The sequence below is a fragment of the Dermacentor albipictus genome, chromosome 5, assembly GCF_038994185.2.
Source record: "Dermacentor albipictus isolate Rhodes 1998 colony chromosome 5, USDA_Dalb.pri_finalv2, whole genome shotgun sequence".
Taxonomy (NCBI): Eukaryota; Metazoa; Arthropoda; class Arachnida; order Ixodida; family Ixodidae; genus Dermacentor; species Dermacentor albipictus.
The window spans coordinates 8,007,456-8,022,584 of record NC_091825.1 but is presented as its reverse complement, the minus strand read 5'-3'; the positions used below and the strand labels follow the sequence as shown (position 1 = coordinate 8,022,584).

Genomic DNA, 15,129 nt, shown 5'->3' with positions numbered 1-15,129 from the left:
CTGCCGCCGAATAGTGCAGAGACTTTACGCTGTGTACAGGCATTTTCGCCTTCTTACCCACGGCTTGCACAACACCCTGACGCTTGCGTAGTCTCCACAGTGCTGTCTCCCTTTAGCGAGTGGGACGGTTAAGCTTCGTGTGTGCATTCGCTCTTTCTCTTTCTGCTCGGCAGGGAAGACGCCGGCAGTGTCTGTGTGTGCGTGTGTGCACGTCAGTGGCTTTGCTTCTGCTGAGCCAGTGGCGGTTAGAAAGTCAGCTGAACACTTCCATGTACCGAGCGGCGGCCGCCAGCCTGGAGGTCGTTTTCTCTCTCCTTCTCTTGAGCGAGCTCTAGGTATTCCAAACACTATAAAGGACTTCCTCACCAATGGACTTCATGCAGCCTTCAGTTTTTTAGCAAATTAGTGTTAGTTTACGCTCCGACGCTGGCTGTTGGCGCGATAATGTGGTGAAGCAGCAGGTGCTGACGCACGATTTGGCGACCGCTGTGTCGGGCAGACTGTCTCGCACCTCCTGCGCTCGTGGTCAGTCGTGGCGGATCATAGCTTTCTCACGCCTTACGGCAATGTGCCTTGTAAACAACATCACAGATGCTTCTGTGGGAGCAGTAGGGACCGTAGTAGAGCCCGGGCAGCATATATTGAAAATCTAGAAGGCAGAGCACCTTAGCAACCACGCTTGAACGCAAGTGGCTGAAAGGCCGCCGGTGACGATGACTGACTTAGCTCTACCGTAGTAGAGCCCGGGCAGCATATATTGAAAATCTAGAAGGCAGAGCACCTTAGCAACCACGCTTGAACGCAAGTGGCTGAAAGGCCGCCGGTGACGATGACTGACTTAGTAGCAGCGCCGCAGGTGCGAGAAGTTCTCTCCGACGTACCTTCAGAGGCAAAGCTCTGATTTTTGCTGCAGAAGTCGCGGGGCGTGGTAGTGTTGAACTTCGTGTCACAATTTGGCGGCTGGACGTAATTATATTTATTCAATTGTTTTTCACTAATTGCTACAACGTGTCATTTTTCGCATTATTGGCGGCGCCTCCAGGAAACCGAAGCGGCAACGGGGACACCAAAGCTAGAACCCGGACTGGTCCGTCGGCTGGGGCTCGCTGAGGCCTGCGCGTGCCTGGCGTGGATAAGATCGGCTCTCCGCTATCGCGACATGACATGCCTCGGGCTCCGCGGCCTCAGCCCACCTGCCGCCCTGCTTCCAGCTTTGATCCCCCCGCTAGACCTTGGGGTGCCCTGGAGATTCTGCGCCGCCTGCTTTACTATAATCTCAGGTGCTCTCCTGAGGCCTCCGTTTGCCGGTTACAGGTGCCCACCTGGAGCAGTGCTTGTAAACAATAAAATCTATCGTCGCGACGAAAAAAGCCACCCGCGATTTATACAGCACCAGTCAGACCCTTGCCCATTCAGACACCATCATCATCAGCCTGGTTACGCCCACTGCATGGCAAAGGCCTCTCCCATGCTTCTCCAATTACCCCGGTCATGTGCTAATTGTGGCCATGACCGGAGTAGTTGGAGAAGTATGGGAGAGGCCTTTGCCCTGCAGTGGGCGTAACCAGGCTGCTGCTGCTGCTGCTGCTGCTGCTGCTGCTGATGATGATGATGATGATCACCACAGCGATCACCAAATGGGGCGTCCGTACCCACTGCCTCACCGCGCGTGCAGCCAGTGGCGGAGCGTAAACAAACTGCACCGCAATCCGCAATACCGGCATGACAAACGCATGCAACGCGCGCTAAGAAACCTCCTGAGTACGGCCTGAAATATGAACCTGGCAACGTTTAACGCTAGAACGTTGTCTAGTGAGGCGAGACTAGCAGTGCTATTGGAGGAATTAGAGGGCAGTAAATGGGATATAATAGGGCTCAGTGAAGTTAGGAGGCCAAAAGAAGCATATACAGTGCTAAAAAGCGGGCACGTCCTGTGCTACCGGGGCTTAGCGGAGAGAAGAGAACTAGGCGTAAGATTCCTGAATAATAAGAATATAGCTGGTAACATACAGGAATTCTATAGCATTAACGAGAGGGTGGCAGGTCTTGTTGTGAAACTTAATAAGAGGTACAAAATGAAGATTGTACAGGTCTACGCCCCAACATCCAGTCATGATGACCAGGAAGTCGAAAGCTTCTATGAAGACGTGGAATCGACGATAGGTAGAGTGAAAACTAAATACACTATACTAATGGGTGACTTTAATGCCAAGGTAGGCAAGAAGCAGGCTGGAGACAAGGCATTGGGGGAATATGGCATAGGCACTAGGAATATCAGGGGAGAGTTGTTAGTAGAGTTTGCTGAACAGAATAATATGAGGATAATGAATACCTTCTTCCGCAAGCGGGATAGCCGAAAGTGGACGTGGAGGAGCCCGAACGGCGAGACTAGAAATGAAATAGACTTCATACTCTGCGCTAACCCTGGCATCATACAAGATGTGGACGTGCTTGGCAAGGTGCGCTGCAGTGGCCACAGGATGGTAAGAACTCGAATTAACCTAGACCTGAAAAAGGAACGGAAGAAACTGGTACATAAGAAGCCGATCAATGAGTTAGCGGTAAGAGGAAATATAGAGGAATTCCAGATCAAGCTACAGAACAGGTATTCTGCTTCAACTCAGGAAGAGGGCCTTAGTGTTGAAGCAATGAACTACAATCTTGTGGGCATCATTAAGGAGTGTGCAATGGAAGTCGGTGGTAACTCCGTTAGGCAGCATACCAGTTAACTATCGCAGGAGCAGAAAGATCTGACCAAGAAATGCCAATGTATGAAAGCCTCTAACCCTAAAGCTAGAATAGAACTGGCAGAACTTTCGAAGTTAATCAACAAGCGTAGGACAGCTGACATAAGGAAGTATAATACGGATAGAATTGAACATGCTCTCAGGAACGGAGGAAGCCTAAAAACAGTGAAGAAGAAACTAGGAATTGGCAAGAATCAGATGTATGCGTTAAGAGACAAAGCCGGCAATATCATTACTAATATGGATGAGATAGTTCAAGTGGCTGAGGAGTTCTATAGAGATTTATACAGTACCAGTGGTACACACGAGAATAATGGAAGAGAAAATAGTCTAGAGGAATTTGAAATCCCACAGATAACGCCGGAAGAAGTAACGAAAGTCTTGGGAGATATGCAAAGGGGGAAGGCAGCTAGGAAGGATCCAGTAACAGCGATTTGTTGAAGGATGGTGGGCAGATTGTTCTAGGGAAACTGGCCACCCTGTATACGCAATGCCTCATGACATCGAGCGTACCGAAATCTTGGAAAAACGCTAACATAATCCTAATCCATAAGAAAGGGGACGCCAAAGACTTGAGAAATTATAAACCGATCAGCTTACTGTCCGTTGCCTACAAACTATTTACTATGGTAATCGCAAATAGAATCAGGAACACCTTAAACAATTCTGTCAAGCAAAGGACCAGGCAGGATTCCGTAAAGGCTACTCAACAATAGATCACATTCACACTATCAATCAGGTGATAGAGAAATGTGCGGAATATAACCAACCCTTATATATTGCTTTAATTGATTACGAGAAAGCATTTGATTCTGTCGAAACCTCTGCAGTCATGGAGGCATTACGGAATCAGGATGTAGACGAGCCGTATGTAAACATATTGAAAGATCTATATAGCGGTTCCACAGCCACCGTAGTCCTCCATAAAGAAAGCAACAAAATCCCAATAAAGAAAGGCGTCAGGCAGGGAGATACGATCTCTCCAATGCTATTCACAGCGTGTTTACAGGAGGTATTCAGAGACCTGGATTGGGAAGAAATGGGGATAAAAGTTAATGGAGAATGCCTTAGTAACTTGCGATTCGCTGATCATATTGCCTTGTTTAGTAACTCAGGGGACCAACTGCAATGCATGCTCACTGACCTGGATAGGCAAAGCAGAAGGGTGGGTCTAAAAATTAGTCTGCAGAAAACTAAAGTAATGTTTAACAGTCTCGGACGAGAACAGCAATTTTCAATAGGCAGCCAGGCACTGGAAGTCGTAAGGGTATACATCTACTTAGGGCAGGTAGTGACTGCGGATCCGGATCATGAGACGGAAATAATCAGAAGAATAAGAATGGGCTGGGATGCATTTGGCAGGCATTCTCAGATCATGAACAGCAGGCTGCCATTATCCCTCAAGAGAAAAGTGTATAATAGCTGTGTCTTACCAGTACTCACCTACGGGGCAGAAACCTGGAAGCTTACGAAAAGGGTCCTACTCAAATTGAGGATGGCGCAACGAGCTATGGAAAGAAGAATGATAGGTGTAACGTTAAGGGATAAGAAAAGAGCAGATTGCGTGAGGGAACAAACGCGAGTTAATGACATCTTAGTTGAAATCAAGAAAAAGAAATGGTCATGGGCAGGACATGTAATGAGGAGGGAAGATAACCGATGGTCATTAATGATTACGGACTGGATTCCAAGGGAAGGGAAGCGTAGCAGAGGGCGGCAGAAAGTTAGGTGGGCGGATGAGATTAAGAAGTTTGCAGGGACGGCATGGCCACAATTAGTACATGACCGGGGTTGTTGGAGAAATTGCCCTGCAGTGGGCGTAACCAGGCTGATGATGATGATGATGAAGTAAGGCCTAGGCAGAGCCATATTGGCGGCGAGGAGTTACGGAGTCGCCATCTTTCGGAAGCACGTGGCTGGCGTAGTATGAGGGATCATGTGGCGCGCTCCTCATAGGTTTTGCTGTCAGCGCTCACTGAAAACACCACGCTCGAGCTCTCCCAGACATTTCTGTAAGTATTTTCGAAACGAGAAGTTTGTTATTGTCTAAATAATTATCATGGGCAAACTGAAAGTACAGAATCGGTTACAGACGCTATCTCTTTACCGAATACGTACAGTGAACGCCACTGCGCGCGGTCGCCGCGATGGAGTCTCCCGAACCGGCTTCTTGCGTGAAAGGTAGGTAAACGCCGAAAGCAAACTATGTGAAATATAGTCTTATAGTGTTTGTATAACTAAATGGAGCGTAATAGAACGAAGCCTCAATGCAGCGGTCGCGCAGATTCGCAGCGACCCACTGCGCGTCTGCATGCTTGTCCGCGCGCTGTTTCGCTTTCTCCGCGCGCGCGTTTTCGCACCATGCCATGAGCTTTAGGCCGCAGAATATGAGCATTTGACAGTATACAAGCAATCATTGTGTCGTGGGTGCTATCAGAGCGGTTCAAAAGCAAATTCATTATAGCGACTTCGACGCCTACAGGGACTGTGATGTGCCGTCGCGACGATTCAATATTTTTTTCTTCTAAATTCTTTGAACTTTCAGTATTATTTCTCGAGTTGCGTCGCACTGTATGTTTATCGGTGTTCTCAGCCTGCAATTTCCCACTGCTCCTTTTTTGTAATCCAGTGCATAATTCATAACACAAACATGACCATATGCCATGCTTTTTTTAATGTGCTTCTTACCACTCCCTTTCCACTCCAGTGAACTTGCCAGTATCTACAGCATCGACACGTTCATAAACCAAATCGTCATGACATTAGTCGGGCAGCGGACTCGGGCGAGCGTCTCAGTGCGCGTTTTCAGAACATCGCAGAACCGGCGCCGTAGCAGAAATCTTCCTCGCGTCTGTGCTTGCTGCATACCCGAGTTGTAGCCGATGACTGTTTGCCGGTTTTATGCGAAGCATGTTACTAGAGCTCAACCCAGCTCCTCAGGCGCGGCGGTGTCGCCTTCAATACACGTCACACCGTGACGTCACGACAGAGGAGAAACGGGACTCCAACTCGCGCCGTCGCTCGCGGCGTCGCTTTCAAGGCTGACCACGTGACACAGTGACGTCACGACAGAGGAGAAACGGAGCTTCAACTCGCGCCGTCGCTCGCGGAGTCGCGGCGGTATATAAGCAGCTGCGCTTGCCTCTGCTAGACACTCACGAGGTGAGATGCCTCCTGGAGACACAGCTGCTCGTTGGAAAGAGAAGCGAGGGTTGCGGCGTGCTACAGACTGTTTCTAGGTAGCTTTGCTACGGCGCAGTGACTACGCGCCCCGCATCGGACGCGGTGAGCGTCGAGCAACGCAGCGTTCGGCGCGACAACGAAATGTGCGCCTGAGCAAGCGCCACACGCCTGAGCCGACGCCGACGACACCGGCTTTTCTGCGACACGAGCTCCTTAACGCTGTCGCGTTAAAATAAAGGCTAGTATGCTTCGCATCCTGGGCTTAACCTTAGCTAAGCCACAGCCAGTTTTTTTTCGTTTCGCGAGCCAAGCTTCACGCAGCTTCTTGTCCTGCGGCTACGTGTGAATAAGGCTGACACCGGGCTCCGTTGCGCACGTCCGCCATTGCGGCACCGAGCAGTAGCCTACCATGTTGCGCGCCTTCAAAGGCAGCCACAACCTATTGTAGTGCTTTCAAGCGTTGTAAAGGAGACACTCGAAGCGGGATAATCTCGCCACTAAATGAGGACCGCAGTGTACGAGGGAATTTAAACTCTCGTTTTGAGCTCGCTTCGGCGCTCCCGAAGCAGCCAAGGCGGACGCTATGTCCACGTGATCCCTAATAGCACGTCGCGCCGACGGTGGCGCCAGCTTTTCCAGTGCTGGAGCGCGAGGCCAGTATGCAAGAAGCAGAAGTCCCCAGATTTTCTCTCTCGCGCCCGCTCTTTCTCGCGCCTGCGCAGAGACGACTGGCGATTCCTCAAATGAACATGTCGTCTCGCGGTGCCGCTCGCGGATCGGAGACGAGACGGTCATTAGAGGAAACGCCAGTTCACGGGATTGGCCAGTCGTTTCAGCGGGTGCGAGAGAGAAAATCTGGGGGCGTTTGCGCCTGAAATTTCTCCCTTTGCCTAGGTACCACGGAGGAGCAGTTTCTTTGCTCGTTCTGTCCCTAGGCGTGCCCTGGCGTGGCGGCATTTTGCCATGTGTCGGCTGGCGATCCATGCGTCGTGTACAAGTTTTCCTCGTGCGTCTCCTTGGGTGTTGCTGGCACAGTGCACTGGCGCGAACGATTGTTGTCGTTTCGTCAGTGGTCTCCCGTGAAGGCGAGTATGATATGGCGTTGCCCTGTCACTACCAGTGTCACACGTATACTTCTGATCGCGATCGGCACCGATCCGGATCGAAACTCTCGACTGTGATTGGGTCTCTCGCTCATTTTGTCCAAAGGAGGCAATCACGACCGCGAAATTCGATCAGGATCGGGCGTGATCGCGATCAGCAGTGAGCCAGAACAGAAGATACACACACAGCGCACACTGTCAACAATTTCATTGCGAAAGCATTGCGACCTTTGAAGATTAGAGCATGGCACTAGTCACTTGATAGATATAGCATATATTACATATATAGCAAAATATATAGCATCTTCACAGTTAGCCCTGTGTGTGCGTTTTCGTTCCTTGCTTGTGCCTCTGTCACACTGGTATCTTACCGTCCTCGCGAATTTTTCCATGCATCGAACGCTTCGAGAGGGCTCAGTTGCGCGTTATTCAATTGCCATAATTTAAACTTTAAAATACTACTAACTTGTAGCGTGGGGTCTTTTTTTTCACGTTTCTGTGTCTTCGTCCGCTTCCGCTGCTGCCTTAGTATGTCAAACGGCAAACTTCTGACAGCTGTTGCAGAAGTCTTGGCGTCACAAGTTGACGGCTGGACGTAATAATATTTATTTTAAGTCCAGCACGCTTAGGCCCCCGCCACTCCAATCTACGGACCATCCTGCTTCCAGCTTTTATCTCCCCACTACACCTTGGGTGCCCTGGGGATCCTGCGCCGCCTGATTTATTATAACCTCAGGTCCTCTCCTGAGGCCTCCGGTTGCATGTGCCCTCCTGGAGCTGTGCTTGTAAAAAATCCAATCTATCGTCGCGACTTAAAAAGCGACCTGCGACTTATACAACACCAGTCAGAACCTTGCCTGTCGAACCAAGTCATTCTCACCTAGTAATTTAAATGATTAAGCGACTTCTGTAGGTGTCGGTCAATATCATATTAAGCGACTGGCGAATTTGTTCTCTTTACTGGACGGATCCTGCATCTCGGCATGCATTTTGTAGCTCTGTATTCGTATAGATGTAGGAGCTCGGTGGGAGATCTATCAGTGCAGGCAGCATGCGCTGACACCATGTGGCAGATACTGCTTGATGATTTCTAGTATATCATACCCGCGCAGCTATCATGTGCGCCACAGCCCTTATAAGTTACTTGGCTCAGCCATAAGTTCCAACTTTGCTCCGACACCACTTAAGTGCTGGTTTCCCATGTCTGTCTGTCCACCCAGTTCTTTAAGCTGACAATGACCGCTGTCATACTAATTTTCATTTTTCGTTGCCAGGATCATGATCCCCATCTTCACATTGCATTAGTACAAATAATAAGAAAACTTTGACCACTATTGTCACCACTTTGATTAAAGTTCAGGTCCTTGCAATAATGTGCATTTCACTGTTCAGTGAAAAAGCGCTGAACAGACTTCAGGGCCCGACTATACACATCCTACACCTAAGTTCTTTCTCTTTCACTCCCCATTCCCCTCCCCACGTGTAGGGTAGCAAACTGGACTCAGTCTGGTTAACCTCCGTGCCTTTCCGTCTTCCCTTCTCTCTCTCTCTCGCCGTTCAGCTACCCACAGCACTAGCTATTAAACAGTTTTGCTCCATTGTATATCTATCATGAAAAACTAGCATCAACATACATAATTACGGACACTATGATTCAATTATGCACTCAGCATCTCTGTAAACTTGCAACATTCACCCTCTCAAGCATAAAGCGCACTCTCTAGGGCCATCATAAAACAATATCTATACATTTCTTTTCTTGGGAGTTCTTCGAAAGTATATTTTTTTCACTAGAAGGTTGGTAACGATGAGCACCTCACCGTCATGGGCTACCAGTTTGGTGCAATGTCCCACTCATTATAAAAATCTTATAGATGGATCGTCATTTGAAGAAAACCAATTCTTTAACAAATGGTCCATTCTGCGTTATGGTTCTACCTACCTGTCTTCTACAAGCTAGCTATGCATTCACATATGAAAGAACTGTATATAATGATAGTGATGAAGCAGTGCATCTGAAATAACCTTTGACATCATCACAGGAACTTGGAAACAGGTACCACATAGTGATAACTTCGATAATCATTAATCATGTCTTATACATGGCTGGACATGTTTTCGTTCGCTTCTGGTCTTCTTTGGGTCACATGATATTTTCTGTACCTCACAATGAGACCTTGAAGCATAGGCATCTAAGGCTTTCACCTTAAAATGGAAGGATGCAAAATTGATTGCTTCAATGTTGCTTCCCCTGAAAATGAACTACTTGTACTTTGTTTAATTTATTCACTTGAGAAATGCACATATAATACCATCCATGTTAACATAGTAGCATAGGCGGCGACTATGTGGGTGGCTCGGGGGCCCGAGCCCCCTCTGGAGATTTCCAGGGAGAGGGGGGGGGCTGAGCCCCCTACCCTAGGCGAAGCCTCCCTCCCCCTTCCCCCCCACACACACACCTAAAGTGCCAATACCAGTGCTTTGTCACCCACATCATTTGAGGTTTCTTTTCACTTTCCTCGACTTTTTCACTTGAAATTTTACTGAGGCTAATAGCTCACTGCATCCTTTTGGCGCAGATTTGAACGGCTTTTAATTATTATTTTCGATTATTTCTGCAAAAAAGAATATTAAATTATGCGGTTTTATGTGCCGAAACCACGATCTCATTGTGAGGCACCCCATAGTGGGGGACTCCGGAAACTTGGACCACGGGGGGCTCTTTAACATGTACCTAAATCTAAGTACATTGGTGTTTTCACATTTCGCCCCCATCGAAATGTGGCCGTCGTGGCCGGGATTAGATGTGGCGATCTCGAGCTTAGCAGCCCAACACCATAGCCACAAAGCAACCACGGCGGGTCACTTTATTTCTTCAAATCCTGACAATAGGGGGACACGCGGTGGCTGCCTCATCCATACTTTCTCACTTCAACATTATTTTAAATTTCCACTGTAAACACCATGCACATATGCAATATATTTAAATATACACACAGGAGAAAGTTTATAATATTTTTGAAAGAGATGGAGGCAGCCAATTAAGAATTATTTCTAACGGTATGGATAGCCTATGTCTAGAGAATGAATATGTTGTTGTATGCTCACGATGCTTCAAATTGTTTTGCGTGCTTTTTTGATCATGAATGAAACCTATAAACTTCACTGACCCCGTCAGCAGACTCTTTTATCCACGGCGTATGAAATGCACGTGAATGTTGTGTGTCTCGGTCTTGCTTCTCTTTACAGTAAGCAATGTCAACGACTCATGAAAAAAAAGAACATTTCTAATAACTTACAACATTTATTACGTATGGGAACATTGTCACTTACATGCAAACGTAAATATATACAGAGTGTCCCAATTAATTATAATGCACCAAGATTTAAAAAGAGAGCAATGCGTTACTCGAAGAAAACCTAGCGCATATTGTTTGCAGTACATTGCAGTAGCTGCCAGTAATTTTTTCGTTCCAGATTTAATTCGGTCGTTTAATTAGTTATCTAAGCCGACATGTACTATCCTAATTATCAAATGATAAATGAGGCACCTAAAGGCACAGCCAAGGGACATCTAACTGCGATATTTTCAGCGACATACTAATTGCGTACTAATTTTTTATGATAGATAAATAAACCCTGTGAAATATGGAGAATACCACATGACTGTGCTCCCACTCGCATCATAAAGCAGCGCCCTCAACATGCTCCCTCTGAGTAATCCAGGACGAAATAAAGGAAATAAAGAAAAACATTGTGATCGACCTAATGTCTTATCTGCCGCATCCCTGCCGAAGTAACACGTCTCATTTGGTGTTACCTGGAAAATAGTTGTGATAGCTGTTGTTTTAGCGTAGATAAAGTGCACAGATGTTTTTTTTTTTGCTACAGAACCTGTCACCACGAAAGTGAATTGACGTCAGCGCAAAGATTTAAATGTACGTTTTGTTCCATCCCATTTGCCATGTGTTTCTCTAATGAGCACCCGGTAAGCATGATCCTCGCCTTGGCATCTGCAAATGGCAACAAGAGGAAGACTACAAGTATGTATATCACTAATGGAAGTGTGGCGGTAGACCAAATGCATCGACTATCATCAGAAATTGTGAAAACCTGAGACAAACCGGCAGCTTCAACAAACAGGCGGAGGACTCCATGTTTGAGTCCTAGCCTACGCAGGGATGTTCTAGCATTTATGGCCTCAAATCCTCATGCTAGCATGCGGAACGTGGCCGCCCAGGTACCAATTTCCAAGTCAGTTTGGAGCATTCTAAATGACAGCCTTTCACCCGTCCCACCTTAACCAGCAACAATGCTTGGAAGATAGGGACCCGTAGAATCGTTTAAATTTCTCGCAAAAGCCCATGAGTCATCATACCTTTTGAGCAACATCATGTGCACAGATGAAGCCAATTTTTGCCGAAACGCCTAGGTACATTTGCATATTGCGCACTAGTGGAGGGACTCCAATCCACGCTGTGTGAAGTGCAATAGGCACCAGTACCAGTAGTTGCCCAAATTGTGATTCAGAATTTATGCTGGTGCTATAATCGGTCCCACCTTCTTCGATCACATACTCACTGGACAGTGTTACATCAACAAAATCCTTGAAGGAGCGGTGGATGAGTTTCTCTGTGAAGTCCCGCTGTCACCTCTTCCGCTTCTGTGGTATCAGCAAGATAGGGCACCCGCACACAGCAGCAGTCAAGCACGAAACTGGCTGGATGCGACATTCAATGCGCAATAGATTGGAAGGCACAGGCCTGTGAATTGGCCCGCTAGGTCATGTGACCTCTCTCCACTCGATTTCTTTCTTTGGGGTTATTTATGTGAATGATCTTGCTTACGTAATTGAGATAGAGTCAGATTAGTTCAAGGCAAGGATAACGGATGTCTGCCGTAGAAATCGGGCGTCGGTCATCAAGAAAGCCGCTAAAGATGTTTCATATTTAAAACAGCACCAAAAAACACGGACAAGGAAGGACACAGAACGAGCGCTGACTGCCGACAACACCTTTATTGAAGCGTGCACAAATATATACAATTCACAATGGGCATAAAGAGAGTAAAAGAAGAAAGGGAAGGCGAGTCATCGTCGTTCAACTCCTGCTGTGCATGCGTCAATAACATTAAACTTGAGCAAGGTTAGTGACATGTTAGTTGCACATTCAGCCACACAAACTATAAACAAAAATACTAGTGACCTATTTCACTAAGTGTTCCTTAATTCATAGAATAAGGGTTCTCTCTACTTTAACATGTCCAGCCAGCTCAATTGTTAGCGGCGGTGTGGTGTACAATCTTTACAACGAAGTGACCAGTATTACGAACGATTTTGGAGGTCCCAGGCACTTTCTTATGTCTTTGACTGTACATGTCAATGCCCATCTATCTGTCACCCTGAAGGTCGAAGCCAAGTAGGTCCACTTGCTAAGTTTCTGTTACTGAGTAAGATGCTTGCTAATCCCATTTTTTTAAGACTTGCATGCCAAAGAACCAGCAATAAGTGCAACATTTTTTCTCAAAGTATAGATCAGAAGACACTTCTTGAAGCAAACCAGCTTGGTGCCTTTGTACAAATGCTGCTTAGTCACTAAAACTCGTACCATAACGTGTTTGAGGAAAATCGATTAGAACATTGATGCTTTAATGCAGTGCTGCTGTCGTGCTTAACACTGCACTGTAAGTCAATTAGAACGCAGTATTTTCTCATTCCAGTTACAGCGGAATCTTGCTAATCCCAGTGGTTCTGAGGCACCACAATGCATTATTGCTGTAAAAATTTTGCAAAGCCTTTGCCAGTAGGCAGTGAGCTGTCATGCTCATTTCAATATGCCTTTGTCTTCTTCACAACCTTGTGTTATACTGTGAGATGTGGATCCTTCAAATATTACAGGAACTTGCATGGCTTGTGTACAGGATACAACATTTCCTGGGAGTGTTCTCAGCCTAGGTTGTGAAAGACTGCTTTAAACTCATGGGGACAACTGAGAGTGACAAGAGGCATTATTTTGTTGAGGTAAGCAATCCTTAAGCTAAACCAAGAGGTAGTATGCATGATTGGAACTGAACTTTCATATTGAGTGAGCAATCCTCTAGCAGCACTGGCACGATGCTTAGATCTCTGTGCTTCGTGCAGTTCTTTTTCTTTGCCTTGTTGTTGCCACAGTGTTTCACTTCCCTGCATTCGTGTCATTGACTCTTGCTAAGCTTGTGCAATTTTTCTTCCATGCAAGCATGGACTGATTTATCTTCTGTTTGGGAAACAGTCATAGTTTGTCCAGTGACCCACTGGGCTATGTGAATAATGTACATAATGGTACCATTTCAGACCTTTAAATCATCATGATGTCGATGGCACTGTCTACAAAACTATCACCACTGGATTGCCCCTCTTCAGCGGGCAAGGCAGCAGCAGCACCAATAGGTGTGGTACCATGATAATGCTTACTGCATATGTTCTGACCATCCCTTCATTGCTTCATAGCTTCATTGCCCACATAGTCGGTGCCTTAATTTTATTCCTACATATGCCCAGGTGGTGTCCCAATCCTGTTGCCCTCTGGTGAGTAGGGATATTGAGATGAACCATCGCCCTATTAGACCAACTAAAAGTCCACAGGATAAAAATTGTAATCTTGGTCCCCCACTTGATTAATGGCTAATGTCATGGCTATTGTAGGGTTGATAGCTCAGATATGTTGAAATAATTTTAGCTCTTCAAAATGAGAAAACACATGACATTGCTGAACTGTGGCTGTTCGTCAACTCTTGATATTAAACAATAAAAAATCTTCTTACCACCCTCAAATAGTTTGTGCGCGGTTTACAAGCTGGAACATACATCCAACAAGCTTTCTCCTCAAAACTTAATAACCGCTTCTCAGAATTACAATGTTGAAAATTGTTCATGGCAGAAGAGCTCTTTTTGCATCATTTTGTGGAGTCTTGATAACAGCAATCCCTTGCTATTGAAAGTTGTAACATTCTTTTCATTATCATTGAAGTTCAAATGCTTTCAAGTCCTCTTAAATAAAAAAAAATAGGAGGCTTGGGACATATTGTGATATAGGGCCTATGCAGGCATTTTTAAACTGCTGGAATAACAAGTTAACATTCACGAATGCTTGTACTGAGAAAAAGGTACTGAGTTCGATTTATCTAAGCAGTGGTTCATACACACCTCTAACACCACCCCAGGAGGAGCCAGACACTGCCAAACTTTTTCCAATATACCCCCCCTACCTCCTTACTTTCTCCCGCACGCAAGAGGTATTCGCCAAATGCCAGTTAGGTCGGAAGGAACAAAATAGAAAGGTCTCTTTTTGCACCTCTTGTTCATCGAGCAATGTTTAAGAAAAAATGAGGACATACAAGGCACTGTTTCCAACTAAATTTTTTATCCAAGAAAACCAATATACAGTAAACTACCACTTGAACGTCACTTGAACAAATTATTCAGCTGTATGAAGTTTTTTATATCCCCCATCGAAACGCCATTCAACCCAATGCAAATGCCTTTCAGTTTAAGAAAATTCAGTACAGTGGCATTTCACTTCTGTGAACATATTCTGCTACATCATCATCATCATCATAATTTTTTATTTTCACCACTGGATACAAAGTGAAAAAGGGAGAGCTGGGATAAAAGCCGAATTCTCTTCGGCTTGACAAAGTTCCGATCTCCCAGACAGGCATGGAAGTGGCTGGTGTAGCAATACAATTACGGATAAAGTGTGGATATAAGAGTTTTTAAGCGCAAATACATATAGAAATTTTCATGTTATTACATGGAAACTAGTTGTAATACAGTTGTGTCAAATGACTCCCAGTATACAATTATGATCTGTTATCTTGCAAATTATTATTTAACACAGGCTCAGTTGCATATATCATAGTGGACTTGGAAGCACCAGACGAGCGCGGATGCTGATCAAATTTTTTCTGATCGCAGAGATCGTGCTGTCGAGGACCAGATTCGTCGACGCAGGGTCTGAGCATGTGCTGCATCAGGCCTATCTACTGCTACCTCTGGCTGTCTGCCCTGCTGGCTTCATCGGACGAAACAAGTCGAAGGAAGCTGTACCACGTGCACT

At 46.1% G+C, this 15,129-nt stretch overlaps 1 long non-coding RNA gene across 2 annotated transcripts; it reads left to right on the top strand.

The window, feature by feature from the left end:
• The first annotated feature begins 6,921 nt into the window (after nucleotides 1-6,921).
• On the top strand, nucleotides 6,922-15,058 carry LOC139060388 (uncharacterized). 2 transcript variants are annotated; one of them, XR_011514771.1, is made up of 3 exons: nucleotides 6,922-7,015; nucleotides 12,953-13,052; nucleotides 14,988-15,058. It is a non-coding gene; the product is annotated as an uncharacterized lncRNA (long non-coding RNA). The 2 variants fall into 2 exon arrangements; XR_011514772.1 differs by lacking the exon at nucleotides 14,988-15,058 and adding an exon at nucleotides 13,365-13,425.
• The last annotated feature ends 71 nt before the right edge of the window (nucleotides 15,059-15,129 follow it).